Source organism: Rattus norvegicus, chromosome 1 (assembly GCF_021556685.1).
Source record: "Rattus norvegicus strain SHRSP/BbbUtx chromosome 1, alternate assembly SHRSP_T2T, whole genome shotgun sequence".
Taxonomy (NCBI): domain Eukaryota; kingdom Metazoa; phylum Chordata; class Mammalia; order Rodentia; family Muridae; genus Rattus; species Rattus norvegicus.
The window spans coordinates 70,472,641-70,478,980 of NC_141534.1; positions in this window are offsets into that span (position 1 = coordinate 70,472,641).

Consider the following 6,340-nt stretch of genomic DNA (forward strand, 5'->3'; position numbering starts at 1 on the left):
GGGGGGAGGGCGGCAAGGGGGGGGATGGGGAAGGGAACACCCATAAATAAGGGGAGGGGGGAGGGGGATGTTTGCCCAGAAACCGGGAAAGGGAATAACACTCGAAATGTATATAAGAAATACTCAAGGTAATAAAAAAAAACAAAAAAACAAAAAGAAAAACTGAGTGCATGGGTCGTGTACTCTTACGGAGACATACCAGCAGCAAAAAAAAAAAAAAAAAAAAAAAAAAAGAATAGTAGGTGTAGTAGAGAACGAAGATTCCAAAATTAAAGATCCAGTAAATATTTACAACAAATAATAGAAGACTTCCAAACCTAAAGAAAGAGGTGCCCATGAACAAACAAGAAGCCTACAGAACTCCAGATTGGACCAGAAAAGGAATTCCTCCTGTCCCATAATAGTCAAAACAACAAATGCACAAAATATAGGAATAACATTAAAGCAGTAAGGGAAAACGGTCAATTAAATATAGAGGAAGACCTATCAGAAGTACAACAGACTTCTCAACAGAGATTATGAAAGCTAGAAGATCCAGGACAGATGTTAAACAGACCCTATGAGAACACAAATGCCAGCCCAGACTACTCTACCCAGACAAATGCTCATATGCCATAGATGGAGAATCCAAGACACTCCGTGACAAACAATATATACACAATATCTTCCAACAGATCCTGTCTTACAAAGGATAATTGATGGAAAACTCCAACACAAGGAAGAAAACCACATCTTCAGAAAAGCAAGAAAGTGATCTTCTTGCAACAAACCCAAAAGGAGATAGGAATACAGAAATAATTTTTTACCTCTAACAACAAAAGTATCAGGAAACATTCACTATTCCTTAATATCTCTTAATATCAATGCACTCAATTTCCCAATAAAGAAGCATAGATGAACAGACTGGATATGTAAACAGGACCCAGCATTTTGCTACATACAGGAAACAAACCTCAGTGACAAAGAGGAAAAGGCTGGGAAAAGTTTTTCCAAGCAAATGGTCCCGAAAAGCAAGATGGAGCAGCCATTTTATTATCGAATTTAATTGATTTTCAACCCAAAGTTATAAAAAAAAAAAGGTCACTTCATGCTCATCAAAGGAAAAATCTAGCAAGGTGAACTATCAATTCTGAACATCTATGCTCCAAATGGAAGGGAACATTCATAAGAGAAATTTTATTAAGGCTCAAAGCATATATTGCTCCACATACAATAGTAGTAGAAGACGTCAACACCCCACTCTCATCCATAGACAGATCATGGAAACAGAATCTAAGAAAAGAGACATATTGAAACTAAAAGACTTTATGAAACAAATGAATTTAGCAGACATATATAGAAGAGTTCATTCTAAACAAAAGTATATACCTTCCTCTCAGCACCTCATGGTACCTTCCCAAAACTTGACCATTATAGGTACCAGGAGATTAAAATAATTCCATGCATCCTATCTGATCACCATGGACTAAGGCTGTTCTTCAATAAAAACAAAAACAACAGAAAGTATTCATACACACGGAAGCTAAACAATGCTCCGCTCAATAAAAACTTGGTCAAGGAAGGAAGGAAAGGAAGGAAGGAAGGAAGGAAGGAAGGAAGGAAGGAAGGAAGGAAGGAAGGAAGGAAAGAAGAAATTAAATACTTTTTAGGATTTAATGAAAGTGAAGACACAACATACCCAAACTTATAAGATAAAATGAAAGCAGTGCTTAGTGGATAACTTATAGCTCTGAGTGCCTCCAAAAAGAAATCGGAAAGATCATACACTAAATATCTTGACAGCACACTGGAAAGCTCTAGAACAAAAGGAAGTAAATTAACTCAAGAGGAGTAGACAGCAAAAAATAATCAAACTCAGAACTGAAATCCACCGAGTAGAAACAAAACCAGGACTTGGTTCTTTGAGAAAATCAACAAGATAAATAAATCTTTAGCCAGACTAACCTGAGGGTGAAAAGAAAATTATACGAATTCTAGGTTTAGAAATATAAAATTAAAAGAGTTAGCCCCAAAAGCCACAAACTCAGGGCTAAGCCCTGCCGCCAAGAATAGCAGGCCATAAAGATAAAGAAAAGGAATACAAAAACCAGCTCAGGCTATCGAGGACTGACCCATAAACCATCCAAAGACATCCCCCCAACTTACTCAGAGTCATACTTTAACCAGATGTCCTCCAGAACCTGATAAGCCCCTACTTGTGCTTTTCAGCCATTGTGTCCTGCAGAGAGCACTCCAAGAAACCGGGCAGCCCAAGCCTAACCAGAGGTGTTTCAAATACAAATGCTCCATCAATTTTGACAAACTTTTAAAAATAATGAGGACCTGAAGACCCTTCTCCTGATTTAGTAGCTCTGTTCCAGGAACCAGGGGACCATAAAACCTTCTGGCGTCCCCTTATCTCCTGGAGCCATAAAACAATCCTGTAACTTGCGGTGCATTCCCCGTTGACATCAGCCATCCCCTGGTGCTCACAGCCTCTGCCTTTAAATACTCTTTCTCCCAGCCTCTCGGGGTCGACACCTCTGTCTCCTGCATGGGATATGTGTCGGCCCGGAGATCTCTGTAATAGGTCTCTGTAATAAACCTCGCCTTTGCTTATTACATCCAAAATGGTCTCTCTGTGTCTGGGGTCCGCGATTTCCCAAGACTTAAGTAAGGGTCTCTCTGCGTGGGATTTTTCAAGGGCAAACAGAGAGTATCCAAATTAACAATATCAGAAATGAAAAGGAAGACCTGGCAAGAGAAACTGAGGAAATTTTAAAAATTATTAGACCTTTTCGGAACCCAGATGTCCTCAACAGTTGAATGGATACAGAAAATGTGGTACATCTACACAATGGATTACTACTTAGCTATCAAAAACAATGACTTCATGAAATTCATAGGCAAATGAATTGAACTAGAAAATATCATCTTAAATGAGGTAACCCAATCACAGAAAAGTTCACACTTTTGGTATGTACTCACTGATAAGTAGATATTAGTCCAAAAGCTCGAATTACCCAAGATACAATCCACACACCACATGAAGCTCAAGAAGAAGGATGACCAAAGTACATAAGCTTCTCTCCTTCTCAAAAGGGGGAACAAAAATATCTATAGGAGGGGATATGGAGGCAAAGTTTGGAGCAGAGACTGAAGGAACAACCATTAAGAGCCTTCCCCACATGTGGTCCATATATATACAACCACCAAAACTAGATAACATTGATGAAGCTAAGAAGTACATGCTGACAGGAACCAGATATAGATGTGTTCTGAGAGACACAGCCAGAGTATGTCAAATACAGAGGCAAATGCAAGCAGCAAACCACTGAATGGAGAACAGGACTCCCTATGTGGGAATTAGAGGAAGGAATGAAAGAGATGAAGGGGCTAGCAAGCCCATGGGAACAACAGTGTCAAGCAACCAGAGCTCCCAGGGTGTAAAACACTACCCAAAGACTGTACATGGACTGACCCATGGCTCCAACTACATAAGTAGCAGAGAATAACCTTGTTGGGCACCAATGGAAGGAGAAGCACTTGGACCTGCCAAGGTTGGACCCCCCAGTGTAGGGCAATGCCAGAGAGCAGGAAGGGAGTGGCTGGAGAGGTGAATGTTCTTATAGAAGAAGGGGAGGGAGTGGGATTGTATCCAGGGGTGGGTTTATATCCAGGAAACCAGAAAAGGGAATAACCTTTGAAATGTAAATTTAAAATGTTCAATAAAAGACAAATAAAAATAAAATTTAAAAATGACTACATGAAATTCAAATAAAAAATGGATGGAACTAGAAAATATCATCCTGAGTGGGGTAGCCCAGTCACAAAGTACACACATGGTGTACACTCACTGATCAGTGGATATTAGACCAAAAGCTTGGAATACCTAAGAAAAAATTCACAGATCTATGAAGAAACAAAACCAAAATGTAGATGCCTCATTTCTTCTTAAAAGGGAGAACAAAATACTCACAGAAGGATATATAGGGACAAAGAGTGGAGCAGGGACTGAAGAAAAGGTCATGCAGAGACTGCCCCAAATGGGGATCCATCCCATCTGCAGCCAGAAAACCCCATTACTATTGCTGATGATAAGAAGTGCTTGCTGATAGGAACTTGATATGGGTGTATCTGGAGAGACTCTGCCAGAGCCCTATTCATACAGATGAGGATGCTTACAGCTAACGACTGGACTGAACAAGGGGACCCAAATGGAAAAAATTAGAAAAAGTACTGAAGGAAACTGAAGGGTTTTTGCATTACCTTAGGAAGAAAGACAATATCAATCAATATCAACCAACCAGACCTCTCCTGAGTTTCCAGGGATAAAACAACCAACCAATGAGTACACACTGAGGGACTCATGATGCCAGCAACATACGTAGCAGAGGATGGCATTGTCCAGCATCAATAGGAGGAAAATCCCTTTGTCTTGTGAAGGCTCATTTCACCAACGTAGTAGCAGGGCATTGAGATGGGGATGGGTGGTTGGGAGTGGGAGCATCTTCATAGAAGCAGGTGTAGTGGAAGAGGGTGTACTGGAGAGGGATAAAGAGGATTACACTGGAAATATAAAATAAAAAATTTAGGTTTTGAAAAATGCAAGCCTATACAATATTGTCATTCACTAAACAACAGTAGTGATGTAATGATCATAGATTTTGAAAAGATTTACAGTGATCACATAATATGTAGGAGAAGGGAGATCACATGTCATTAATCTGAGGTCTAGAATTTCAAAGTATATTTGCAACTTCTCAAATTCTGAGCATTAATTTTTCCACAGCTTTGCAATTCTTGTAACTATTCATTTTGAAAGGTAATGGAACACATAGAATTAGAGGAGAGGACTAAATATTCCAGAATACCACTAGGTTTATGGAGATCAAAAATTATGTTGTAAACTGAATAAATTCTATAGATATAAAATCATGACATTCATCATAGTTTGTACTGTCCTAGATGAGACAATACACATAGTTATTAACTCTGCTGTGCTAGAGGCTCTGACACATTGTCTCATTGTTATGAAAGCCAGTTGTGAAACTTAAAGAATTAAATCATTGAGTTCTTATGAGTTTGAATTGAAATTAGTACATATTGCAACTCCTGTTTGCCAATTTACAATATTTTTCTACTTTCATCTTTGTTCTGGTATATCTTGAAAATATTTTAGCATATCTCAAAATCATTTCTTCTCATCTCTCTCAGAAGTAGAGAAAATAATAAAAAAATGGAACAATACATGATTTACAAACAAAAACAGGGAAAGTGTCACCAAAATATTAAAAGGCTATGTATCAGGGATGGGAGACATGGCTAAGTAACTACTAGATTGAATCATGATCAAATGAGAAAATAAACATCAGCACAACTTTAAAATTTTCTGATTTCTAAAGATGTAGTCTTACATATTCCTCTATGATCTATGACTTCACTATTCCTCAGCAGTTTGCTACTATTCCAGTACTTGATAGAATTATCCTTATAATGAATAGTTCTCATATATTAGATTGAAAAGTCAGTTATAAAAATATGTAATAAAATGATGAGTTAAGAGTTACATATGTATTATATTAATTATTAATCAGAATGATGTTTATTAAAATAGCCAGTTTTATTCTTAAGTTTTCTTTATGACTAATGGATCTTGATTTGAAAGATATTGAAAATATATAAATATGAAATATCAAGGAACTAAACTTTGATATCAATTACTTTTATTTTGATGGAATATTCAAACAATAGTATTTGAAATGATTGAGTTTATGGAAGTTATACTACTTAGTTTATTGTACACAAAGTTTTCATTTTTTGGCTGGTTTAGCTAATTAAAAATTTAGTGAAGTATATGGATCTGGTTTTTGGCTGTAATTTTGGAAACATTCAAGAATTATAACAAGGTTATTATGTGCTTTTACAGAAGATATTGATTGTTGAAAATAGTAACTGCTTACACAAGGGACGTGTGTGAAGAGGTAAGTTGTTCATGCAATGTGATTTATTTTCTGTATCTATCAACAGTTCTGAAGTCCTGATACTTAAACTGTGATTTGGATATCTGGAGCAGAGCAAACAATAGAAACTCAGAAGAAGAGTGTCTATCTGTGTGGGTAAGGTGTGTTTCTTCTATGCAGCAAAATTATGGATTCTCTTTGTATATCCAGTCTGTTGGCCTATGCATTATTATTGGGGAACTGAGTCCGTTGCTGTTGAAGGCTATTAAAGACTGATTGTTAGTTCCTGTTATTTTTTCTTGTTAGAGGTAGCATGTGTGTATTAGTGTGATTCTCTTCTATAGGGTTTGTTGTGAGATGGTAAATTTCTTGTGTTTTTCTTGGCGTAGTTACCCAAG